At 46.0% G+C, this 12432-nt stretch overlaps 1 long non-coding RNA gene and 1 pseudogene across 3 annotated transcripts in view; one reads left to right on the top strand and one right to left on the bottom strand.

Moving 5' to 3' along the window:
- LOC129136051 (uncharacterized) overlaps window positions 1-12432 on the top strand; it is a 164256-nt gene that overhangs the window by 81787 nt on the left and 70037 nt on the right. The window contains exon 3 of the long non-coding RNA NR_187188.1: window positions 10510-10623. This is a non-coding gene — a long non-coding RNA (uncharacterized LOC129136051). The remainder of the gene's footprint in view (window positions 1-10509; window positions 10624-12432) is intronic.
- The window catches only part of GGTA1 (glycoprotein alpha-galactosyltransferase 1 (inactive)), a 54989-nt pseudogene that overhangs the window by 7156 nt on the left and 35401 nt on the right, over window positions 1-12432 (bottom strand). The window contains exons 4-7 of one of the 2 annotated variants that reach the window (NR_132138.3): window positions 11146-11181; window positions 9103-9168; window positions 7951-8066; window positions 2900-3702 (exon numbers count right to left, since the gene is read on the bottom strand). The product of NR_132138.3 is annotated as a glycoprotein alpha-galactosyltransferase 1 (inactive), transcript variant 1 (transcript). Of the gene's footprint in view, window positions 1-2899; window positions 3703-7950; window positions 8067-9102; window positions 9169-11145; window positions 11182-12432 lie in introns of those variants that run through there. The other variant, NR_132137.3, reaches the window with a different exon arrangement.

Here is a 12432-nt window from a genome sequence, read left to right as displayed (position 1 = left end):
TACCTTCCAATAGCAAAAACCATCAACCCCACGGTAATTTTCTATTTGGCATAATAATTTCCTAGGATGGCTTTGTTGAAAGTGCCTTCCCACACAACCGGCGCCTTCCATCTGGTCACTGTCACAACCTCTGGGTGTTTCCTGGTGATAAAACGTAGAGTTCCCTGAGTCAGGGCAGCTTTGCCATTGTGGGGCAGAGACTGTCCAAGGATAAGGGGGGTCAGCTATGATCTGCAGGGACTGTCCTTGAATCCTGACTGTAGCTTAACGCCAAACACTTGGCTGGGAGGTATGCCATTTGCAGGGGTAGCATCTTCTGGGTAAGGAAGATGAGGCTTTGGCTCAGGTGCCTCTGAAGGCTATCTTTTTATTTTATTTTATTTTATTTATTTATTTTAAGACAGATCTCGCTCTGTCACCCAGGCTGGAGTGCAGTGGCAGGATCTTGGCTCACTGTAGTCTCTGCCTCCCAGGTTCAAGTGATCCTCCTGCCTCAGCCTCTCAAGTAGCTGGGATTATAAGCGTGCCCCACCACGCCTGGCTAATTTTTGTAATTTTAGTAGAGATGGGGTTTCACCATGTTGGCCAGGCTGCTCTTGAACTCCTGACCTCAGGTGATCCGCCAGCTTCAGCCTACCAAAGTGCCAGGATTACAGGCGTGAGCCACTGGGCCTAGCCCTCTCAGGGCTATTTTGGGGGGCCCTTATGAGGCTCTTATCTCTACATCTCATACCTTCTTACCTCTTCTACTTTATTTTTTCTCTTCCTACTTCTAAATCCCTTTCCCTACTTTCCCAGCCCCTTCCTAAGCTACTAGTAGCACCTTTGGGTGTTATTTATCCCTGTGGATGTCATCTGAGCCTAAGGAGATCCTAAGCCTTGATACAGGCGGATGAGAGAGTGACATTAGATTAGAAAGAGAAAAAGCTGTTTCCATTTGCCTTTTGCTAGAAGAGATATCTGGGTGGGAACCTGGTCACTGGACAAAAAGGGCCCCAGATTAAAGGGATTCTGATGTTACTGCTTACTTTACAAACCAGGAGACAAAGGCGCCAGAAAGGAAGGCATTTGACGGAGGCCCAGCAAGGCCAAGACTGGAGCCTAGGGCTCTGGCAAGGACCTTCTCCTTAGACCAGGAGCATCTTTACTAGGAACACAAAAGGGGTGAGAGGGAGGGCTCTGTGCTGTGCTCAGAGAGCTGGAACGGGACTTGGCAAGGCCAAAGCAAAACAGGAAGCTATAACAAAGCACAAAACCCTGAAGTCCTGAAGGGTAAATGCAGAAAGCACAGAGCCGCAGGGGCCCCAGCATGAGGGTGGAGCTCCAGGCAGGGGGAGGCTCTGACTCCCTATTGGCTCAGGAGGTGGCTGCATTTTCCCCATTGGGAAGCAGAGACTGGCACAGGGTCATTTAGATTCAAACCCCAGTATGGGCCTGGCACCCTGCTTGGCATTTGCTTGTACTTTACTGGATTCACTGTGGGCAGCGTCTTAGTTCAACCCCAGGAAGGCAAGTGATTGGGGCAAAGTCCTGGTGATCCCTACTGGCTGCACTGCCGTGGTCCTGGTGAGGCTGTCAAGGAGAGGTTAGCAAATACGTCGGGCCAGCACGGCCAGTGGAGGCCTGGGTTTTCACAGAACCGCCCTACCCATCAGCAAAGTTGGGTTTTTCCCACAGCGAGGCTGATAGTACAGCTGGGTCATCCCCTGCCTCATCCCAGCCTCAGAGTGGAAAAGGGGCCTCAGTAGACTCTCCTCTCAGGCCTCCTGTCCCTTGTCCCCAAACGCTGCACCCTGTAGTTCTTGAGCTGACTCTGCCCTCCCACCCCAGCCGCAGGCATGACATCTAGTCTGCTTCCCAGATTCCACCACAGCTGGAACTGGCCTGCTTCCTACATTTCACCCCCAATGCTGAAATTGCTCCAGGTTTGTCCAGATGGCAGACAGGGGAAACACTTTCAGGGTGCTCTCCTGGTTCACCACATCTTGTCTGGAGTCTCAAACTCTAAGACTTAGCTCTGCCCTCAGCACCCCAGGTACGCCTGCTGCATGGAGGACACAGTTGCCCTTGGTTTCCTTCAATCATGAAAGAAGCTACTGTGCACTCTGCACCAACCTGTGCCAGGCACCCACCACATACACTTTCTCATTTAGTCTCTGCAACAGCCCTGCAATGTATCATGTCCATGGTCCAGGGAAGAAAACCAAGTCTCAGAGCAGCTTATTATCTTGTCCAAGGCCAAACAGCTGGTCACTAATGATGCAAGCTAACACACACTGAGCAATTCCTTTGGGACCACGCACTGTGCAAAGGGCTCACTCACCCTTCTGAGGTAGGTGCTATTTTGATTCCCATTTTATCAATGAAGAAACTAGCACAGATAAGTCAAACAACTTGCCTGAGGTTGCACAGCTGGTAGGGGTTAAAGCTGGGATTTAAACAAGATCTTCTGACTCTGGAGTCCATGCTCTGAGCTGAGCTACCACGTACACTATTTCTTATATGCCTTTTCATTTCTCTGCTGATGAAGTTGGGATTAAAACCCAGGTTTGTCCAGATCTAAAGGTAACCCTATTTCCACTTAAAAAATAAGCCGGGCGCGGTGGCTCATGCCTGCAATCCCAGCACTTTAGGAGGCCAAGGCGGGTGGATCATTTGAGATCAGGAGTTCAAGACCAGCCTAGCCAACATAGTGAAACCCTTTCTCTACTAAAAAAATACAAAATTAGCCAGGCGTGGTGGTGCACACCTGTAATCCCAGCTACTTGGGAGGCTGAGGCAGGAGAATTGCTTGAACCCAGGAGGCAGAGGTTGCAGTGAGTCAAGATCGCGCCACTGCACTCCAGCCAGGGCAACAAGAGTGAAACTCCATCTCGAAATAAATAAATAAACAACAATATAAAATAAAAAGTAATCATTTTTATTAGCATTGGCATTTTTGTCAATTCAGACTGAGAAATGATGAGCCTTTTTTGTTGTTGTTTTTAGTAGCTTACATGGTGCTTTTAGTTCTATAAAACTCCCATCTTTGTTGAATGACGAGATTGTAAACCAGAAACCAAAAACCAAAAAACACCCACACAGCTGTCTTATACTTCTGTAACCATTTCTGAACTTAAAACTCTCTTGTTCGTTACACCTCATTCATTGCATCTTAGTTTTAGCTTGTCAAAGATCTTTTAGTAGCTCTAACATAGCCCACTAGCTAAGTCTTGTAACTGTGTATAAGCTGGACATTTGGTAATATTATTTTTAAAAAAGGAAAAGGAGGAATAGGTATAACTTATTTAATACTTATTGTGCACCAGAGGCTAAGTGCTTGACTTTTATTCTCTCATTTGATCTTCATGACCATTCTATGAAGTGGGTGTTATCATCATTCCCATTTTGCAGATAAAGTGGAGGGTAGGAAAGAAGGAGAAGGGTATGGAGCCTTTTGCCATTTAATTTATATAAAAGACCCAACTGGGGTGTCTGATCCCCTGACCCACATTTCCCAGTTCCCTGCTCTATACCAGGTCATCCTGCTAAGCGCTGAGATGGGAGAAATGAGACCCAGTCCTTCCCCTTGAGAATCTCGCAGTCCCAACAGGTGGTCCGCCTGTTACACACTCCTTAACTGCATGATCTCTCAGTCCAGGTCTTCTAGAAGGACTGAGTCAGAAAACCAGAGTCCAGTTTAGTTATTTGGATTCCTTCAAGCTGGAAGAAAAAATAGCAACATTAAAAATTTATGTTGAATTAAAAATTAAAATATTCTATTTCCCAGCTGTTAATTATTTGATTCCACTGACAATTCCAACAGGTCAGTGACCCTGACTACAAAGCCACACAACAGCCTGAAAATGCAGGCAGCTGGGGAGATGGGGGCGGAGGGAGAATGAGATCAAGATCAGCTTCCTGGATGAACCGCTGCATCAAGGAGTCTTAGTCATCAAAACCCACAAAACCCCCCAAAAAAGAAGTGACGGAGGGCAGCTCACACATGTGAAAAGCTAGTCTTTGATAATGTCAACTGCCAGAGAAGTCCAAGATCACAAAGATGGGGCACTAAAAAGAAAGGAAAAAGTGCCAGGAAAGAGCTGCTCAGATGCTTTCCTTCCACGTAGGACATGCAACGGTGTGATGCCAGTGTGAGAAGTTCCACAAAAGCTTCCCCCAAAATAAAAGGGCCCCCTAACCAAAGCACACACCTTCCTAGGTTATTGGCAGCTTTTAAATTTTATATATTTATTTATGGCACATTTTGGTACCCAAGGGGTGGGTAGAAGAAGAGTTAAAATTCTTTTTTTTTTTTTCAGATGGAGTTTGGCTCTTGTTGCCCAGCTGGAGTGCAATGGTGTGATCTTGGCTTACTGCAACCTCTGCCTCCTGGGTTCAAGTGATTCTCCTGCCTCAGCCTCCTGAGTAGCTGGGATTACAGGCATGGGTCACCACACCTGGCTAATTTTGTATTTTTAGTAGAGACTGGGTTTTGCATGTTGGTCAGGCTGGTCTCGAACTCCCGACCTCAGGTGATCCACCCACGTTGGCCTCCCAAAGTGCTGGGATTACAGGCGTGAGCTACCATGCCCAGCCGGAAGCATTAAAATTCTATGAATCATGGAGTAGGTTAAAAAAAGATGTGGAATACAGGTGATCCTCCCACCTTAGCCTCCTGAGTAGCTGGGACTACAGGCATGCGCCACTGCATCTAGCTAATTTTTTATTTTTTTGAAGAGACAGGGTTTCACTAAGTTGCCCAGGCTAGGCTTGAACTTCTGGACACAAGCAATCCTCCTGCCTCAGCCTCCCAAAGTGCTGGAATTAAAGGCATGAGCCACTGCGTCCAACACAACTCATTATTGACTGAATTCCCTCTAAGCAGCAGCAGGTTGGCTAAACGAGGACACAGAGAAAAGCTGATGGCAACATGAACAGGGATGGCATGGCGGCTGTCGAGTGGAGAGAAGGGGATGAAGTGGAAAGGATTTCGGAGGAGGAATTGACAGAACATGCTAATGAATTAGACCGTGAGGTAGACAGAGGAAAAGGTCTCCCAGACTGTGTGTCTTGAGCCATTTACTGGGATGGGAAATGAGGAGAACAAGGGTGGGGTGGAATTGAGAAATCCATTCTGGCCATGTGAGACATGCAGAGATGTCAGGCAGACAGGTAGACACAAGTCACAGCTCAAAGGCAAAATCTGGGCTAAAGATTTAAATGTAGGATGGTATCTAATCTCACTAATGGTACCTAATGCCATGAAAATGGATGAGAGCACATTGGAAAATGGTGTATAAGCTGGGCGTGGTGGCTCACGCCCATAATCCCAGCACTTTGGGAGGCTGAGGCAGGTGGATCACCAAGTCAGGAGATTGAGACCATCCTGGCTAACACGATGAAACCCCGTCTGTAATAAAAATACAAAAAAATTAGCCGGGTGCAGTGGCGGGTGCCTGTAGTCCCAGCTACTCGGGAGGCTGAGGCAGGAGAATGGCATGAACCCGGGAGGCAGAGCTTGCAGTAAGCTGAGATTGCGCCACTGCACTCCAGACTGGGCAACAAAGCGAGACTCCATCTCAAAAAAAAAAAAAAAAGTATATAAAGAACAGAGAAGAGGATGCTGGACTTAGCTCCCATAAACTCTAATCCCTGACAGCTGGGAAGAAGGAGCTGCCCCTCTCGGGAGATGGTCACAAATGAGGATGTGGTGTCATGGAAGCAAAGCGACCTTGATATGGAAATATGCACAATATACTGTGGTTTTAGGTAGTTTACAGAAAAGGATACTTTTTTTTTTTTTTTTGAGACAGAGTTTCGCTTTGTTGCCCAGGCTGGAGTGCAGTGGCATGATCTTGGCTCACTGCAACCTCTGCCTCCTGGGTTCAAGCAATTCTCATGCCTCAGCCTCCTGAGTAGCTGAGATTACAGGCACCCACAACCACTCCCAGCTGATTTTTTGTTTTGCAGTAGAGACAGGGTTTCACCATGTTGCCCAGGCTGGTCTTGAACTCCTGAGCTCAGGCAATCCACCTGTCTCGGCCTCCCAAAGTGCTAGGATTACAGGCATGAGCCAAAAAGGATACATTTATACAAAGTATGTTTATTTGTTCATCCATTCCTTCATCCAATCATTCATTTATGCAAGAAATAGACTTAAATGCCCTGAGAAGACTTAAATTTGGTGCCACTTCAAACCAACATTCTTTAAATAATCTGCTTGTGTCCAGAAGGAGTGGCTTATGCCTGTAATCCTAGCACTTTGGGAGGCCGAGGCAGGGGATCACTTGAAACCAGGAGTTCAAGACCAGCCTGGGCAACATGGCAAGACCCCGTTTCTACAAAAAATACAAAAATTAGCCAGGTGTGGTGGCGCATGCCTGTAGTCCCAGCTGCTTGGGAGGCTGAGGTGGGAGGATCACTTGAGCCTGGGATGTGGAGGCTACAGTGAGCCATGATTGTGCCACTGCCCTCCAGCCTGGTGGCAGAATGAGACCCTGTCTCAAATAAGTAAATAAATAAATAAAGGATAAGATAAGATAAATTAAAAATAAATATCTGCTCCCTATTCATTTGGAGATGAAGCCATGCAAGGGGAAGAGTGAAGAGGGTGAAAGCTGGTGACTATGGTCTGTCCCTCCTCTCTGCCCCCAGTCATTCAGCCCCAGACCCACCTCCCAAGTCCTGCTCAGCAAAGAACAAGTGCCACAGTAAAATTGCCCCATTCTCCTTAGAAGGGCCTTTGGGGACCATCTCTGGCCCATCTAGCCTGTCCCTGGGGGAGTCTCATTCCCCCATCTAAGGGGCTTTATCAAAGCAACAATGCTTCCATCTTCTCACATTTCTATGAGTGGTTTAGCATTTCAGAGATGCCTACCCTGTTGTGCAGATCATCAAATGACATATGGGAAGCCAAAATTCCCATCCCTCCACACTGGCGTGGATCCCTTATCCCCAAACAATAAGAGAACTTGCCAGAACATATTCAGTCTTTCCAGAGCCCAAGCTCCTTCACAATGGGATAGATGCTATTTTCAGGCTGGGCATGGTGGCTCACACCTGTAATCCCAGCACTTTGGGAGGCCAAGGTGGGAGGATCACTGAAGCCCAGGAGTTCAAGAGCAACCTGGACAACATAGTAAGACCCTGTCTCTACAAAAGAATTAAAAATTAGCTGGCCGTGGTGGCGCACACCAAGCCTCCTTACTTAGGAGGCTAAGCCTGGGAGGTCAAGGTTGCAGTGAGCCACGATTGCACCACTGCGCTCCAGCCTGGGTGACAGAGCAAGACCCTGTCTCAAAATGAATAACAATTAAAAATCAAATTAAAAAAAAAAGGATTCCATTCTCTCCTGATTACTCTGATGATACCTCATTGCACATCTCCAGCACATACCATCTGCTAAGCTCAGGAGCACCCTGTGACTCTGTCCAGATGTCCCATAAGCACCTGCATCCACATGCATTCCTAATGGAGGTCCCCACCTCCCCCAGCTCTGAGGCCTGTGTCTCCTCCTCCAGTCCCCTTTCTGGCCAATGGCACCACCACCCACCAGTCTCTCAGGTCTCAAAGTCACCCTGGACAGCTCCCATCTCCTCACTCCCAGAACCACATCCTTCCAGTTGATCCTGCCTCCTACCAATCTAGGCAAATAATAGTTTTACAGTAACGACCCCTATAAGACCATGAACTTCTCAAATACAACCATGTTGATTGATTTCTCCTGTCTCCTCTCCCTAACACAATGCCTAGCACAGTGTTTTTGACCATAACTCACAGTGAGAAATATACTTTACATCACAATCAAATAGATGCACATATACATATGTCTACTGTTAAAGGTCTAATATGCTAAGGCTCTTTCTCCTAAATCAGGAATGTTCTCAATGGCACTGTTGCCTCCACTGCCGCACCACCCCCTGCAGGGCCATGGATTTGCTGCACAGGGAGTGACGCCGCTTTTCTTACTTTGGATTAAACCAGTCCCATAGCCGAAGCTCTGTTGTGTCATTTTCCTTCCTTTGGTCTCCTCTCTTCCTTTTTCTTTGTCTATGTCTTCTTCCCCTTGTTGATAATTGTGGATCCTAAGTACAAAGGGAAAGTAAACCAGGTAAGGCAGGGAAGGTGATTGCGGTGGTCAGAGAACTGGTGAATATCTTGTGGAAATGTGTTCCAAGGCAGATTATGCATGCACTAAGTGAACTGACCAGAAAAAGGCTCTAGGCACTAAGCGTTTATTCATAAAGACATATTTTTGATGAAAAGATGCAGTACTCAACTCATTACCCTTCCAAGTCAGCACAGTTAACAATTTAATGACCCAGCAACCCTCAGGTTATTTCAGGGGAGGTGAGGGAAACTTGATAAGACAATTCTTCTAAGAACATTTTAGTTTATGATTGTCTTTCCTGCAATCTAAACTTTAACCCAGGCCAGGCATGATGGATCACGCCTATAATCTCAGCAATTTGGGAGGCCAAGGTGGGCAGATCACCTGTCAGGAGTTAGAGACCAGCCTGGCCAACATGGTGAAACCCTGTCTCTACTAAAAATACAAAAATTAGCCGAGTGTGGTGGTGGGCGCCTGTAATCCCAGCTACTTGGGAGGCTGAGGCAGGAGGATCACTTGAACCAAGGAGGTGGAGGTTGTAGTGAGCCGAGGCCATGCCACTGCACTCCAGCCTGGGCAATAAGAGCAAAACTCCATCTCAAAAAAATAAAAATAAATAAATAAACTTCAGCCCAAGCCTCAGCCCCCAAGTTAACTGAAACAAAACAGAACAAAACGAAAAACTTATTTATCTGGATGTGGTAGTGCATGTCTGTAGTCTAGCTACTCGTGAGGCTGAGGCAGGAGGATCACTTGAGCCCAAGAGTTTGAAGCTGCAGTGAGCTATGTTTGCACCACTGCACTCCAGCCTGAGTGACAGTGAGACCCTGTCTCAAAACAAAACCAACCCTCAAATGTCCTAGTCCCACTCACAAAATATTCTTCATATAATTTCAATAAGCAAGAAAGATGAGTGACTGAGAAGGTCATGAACATGAAACCATTGTGTGTGGACCCTCTGCAAGCACCAGGTGGGTGGGCAAACACTGACAGCTGTCTGATCGCCTTACCCATTGTTAAACCAGCTCAGAAACCACCAGCCCTTCTGAGCACTGCTGTCATCAACTTCTGGGTTTCTAAGAAATGAAAAAGTTTACAAATATTTTTAGAAAATGTGGTGTCCCCAAACTTAGGGTTTCCAAATTCTTTCTATAGCCGAGATTACTTTAAAAAAACAAAAAAACTTAAAATGCCAATTTATAAAACAGACAGAAATGAGACACTCTAGCTGAATGAGAGAGAACAGACCTGAGACTCCCTCAATCTCTCCTCCCTTGGGTAGCCCCCAGCCCTCAGCTCATCCTGGGGGCCCTAGAGGAAGAGAAGGGAAAAGGGGGCTGGAGTGGGGGTGGTATTAATGCATAAACCTGATTTCTAGATCTGCCACTTACTAGCTGTGTGACTGTGATAGGACATTTTCCCTCTCTGAATTTTGGCTTTCTCCTCCAAAAAGTATAGTTAATAATACTAATAACAGACCTACCATGAAGGTAATTTTGAAGACTGAATGAAATAGCATACATATAAGAGCTTTATGAGTTGAAAATGACTGTAACAAGTTATACGCTTCATGAAAAACCAGTGCATGTTTCTATGTTTCTTTAGCTAAAACCAGCAGAATTCAGATTGTTGTAAAAGTCTAGAGAAAAATTCGGGTTGCCCAAAGGTTAGCAGTAACAGCCTCAGGAAATCTGAGGGTCACTGAGCAAGAAGTTCAGGAAACTACTTAGAAGCCACTATAGCCACCCATTTGAGAAAATTTCCACAGTCTCATTCATTGTGAAAGTCTCTTCAAGGTGGGGGGTCAGGCACGGTGGCTCACGCCTGTAATCCCAATACTTTGGGAGGCAAAGGCCAGCTGGTCACCTGAGGTCAGGCGTTCAAGACCAGCCTGGCCAACACAGTGAAACCCCATCTCTACCAAAAACACAAAAAATTAGCCGGGCGTGGTGGCAGGTGCCTATAATCCCAGCTACTCAGGAGGCTGAGGCGGGAGGATTGTTTGAACCCAGGAGAAGGAGGTTGCCGTGAGCCAAGATGGCACCACTGCACTCCAGCCTGGGCAATAGAGCAAGACTCCATCTCAGAAAATTAAAAAAAAATAAAAAGAAAAGAAAGAAAAGAAAAGGTGGGGGCCTTCTGGAGGATGGGGAAAGAGGAAAGTCCGATGGACAAATACGGTGCTGAGCTAACTCATGAACAGGCATAATATTATGAAACCTGTTTTAAAGCCTATTAACTCTTGGAAGTGTTTGAGATGGCTTCCAATACGTAGGTACAATAAACAGAAAAACAACACAAGAATAAAAAACACAAGAGAGAACAGAAAGAGATACATTGATTTCATCACCCAGGTATATATTTTCACATGACCCCAGTCATCCCAAAGAAAAGTTTCACCTTTACTTTCATTTCAGAGCTGAGATACTGGCTGGGTGGATTTCAGCAAATTTCCAAGGTCACATGACATGTGGGCACAAAAGCCAGGATTTCACACCAGGGGATAAAGTATATCAGAAATGAAGGCTGGGGTAAGTACAAGCAGTTAAGTGCAATACTTTGTTCTGAGCTTTCTGACAACCAACCCAACCATTGGAAATATAAAGGTTTACATGGCTCTCATTTTCTTTTCAAAAAATACGAAAAGAAAATTTTAATGATACACACTAGTTTCTCAAGAGGCTCAAATTTTTTTCCTGATTTTTATTCTTAGAGCAATTTCTTGCATGGGTCTTTATATAACATTTAAAGGGCAGAATAATAGACAATATCTGCCCGGATACTTTTTATCAGCAAGACAGGAATGTTCCCCAAATGACACTGCTTAAGAGAACTTTGAGGAGAACTGAGGGCAAGATACAAGCCATGGTTCTATAGAGATAAGTCTACAGAAGCTGCAGAAATAACATTCCAGATCCCGAGGAATCCACCCACCCACCCCTCCGACTTTGGCCAAACACCATGGCTGGCTGCCGTGTGAAGAATGGACTGTAGGGGGTGCCAGAGTGGCTGTGGGAAACATCCCCTAGAAATCTAGAATTCAAAGCACTTACTTTGAGTGATATATCCACAAGAAAGAGCCTTCTGTGCTAAAAGCAAAAAAGAAATAAAAACATATCATGTTACTTTTAATTCTGAGAAAGGCGATTTTGTAACCATTATCACTGAGCCCGGGGCTGAGCTAAGAGCCTGGGTTTTAGCTGCTTCCTGGTTTCTACCTTCCTTTGAGGCATAACCAATGACATCAGGAGGATGGAAATTTCCACTTCAGGATCTCAAGGGGAAACAGTTTTCTGCAAAATCTCAAATTGTGTGTTTGTGTGTGTGTATTGTAGAGACGGGGTTTTGTCACGTTGCCCAGGCTGGTCTCAAACTGCTGAGTCAAGAGATCCACCCCCGTTGGCCTCCCAAAGTGCTGGTATTACAGGTGTGAGTCATCATACCTGGCCTCAAATTCTGTTTTGTTTTTGTTTGTTTGTTTGCTCTTTTAAAAAGAAGACAGCTCTCCATTGCAGAGATGGGTCCTCTCCTGCCACCTACTCAGGTGCCTGGTGATGACGAAGGCCCTGAAAGGACGGAAATGCCGTGGCCCAGACATCCTTCCCCCAGGATTTATCTTCCTCCAGAAAAAAAAAGCATCAACTGCAGAGCCTAATGCCATGGCCAACTCAGAGCCTTCTATAGAACAGCCCCCAAAAGCATTTCTTTAACTAATGAAGGCAGTGAGACTCTTAAGCCCCTACAAGTGCTGCAACCTAGCACTCATAACCCTACCTGGCACTCAGGCCATGGATTTATAGATTCAGGTTCACCAACTTTTCATATCTCCTCAACAACCTTTCTCCTTACCCTCCTCTCCAGAATCCTTCAACAGCACAATGGTCACAGCAATATCCACATTGCAGTGGCTTTTAAACATGTATTCATGCTTTAAGCCTCCACTCAAATGCCACCTTTTCAATGCCTTGCTTGATATGATCCTAGCACAGTGCCTGGTACATAGTGGATACTCAATAAATATTTGTGAATGGATGCAGAACAATGGATCCTCCTCCAAGCCAAACATAATTTTTGCCTCCTTGAGGTTTTTTTTTTTTTTTTTTTTTTTGAGATGGAGTCTTGCTCTGTTGCCCAGGCTGAAGTGCAGTGGCACGATCTTGGCTCACAGCAACCTCTGCCTCCTGAGTTCAAGCAATTCTCCTGCCTAAGCCTCCTGAGTAGCTGGGGCTACAGGCACACACCACCATGCCTGGCTAATTTTTGTATTTTTGGTAGAGACGGGGTTTCACCACATTGGTCAGGCTGATCTCGAACTCCTGACCTCAAGTGATGTGCCTGCA

The sequence above is a fragment of the Pan troglodytes genome, chromosome 11 (assembly GCF_028858775.2).
Source record: "Pan troglodytes isolate AG18354 chromosome 11, NHGRI_mPanTro3-v2.0_pri, whole genome shotgun sequence".
Classification (NCBI taxonomy): domain Eukaryota; kingdom Metazoa; phylum Chordata; class Mammalia; order Primates; family Hominidae; genus Pan; species Pan troglodytes.
Note: the sequence above shows the minus strand (reverse complement) of the source record. Positions and strands in the feature narration are given on the sequence as shown.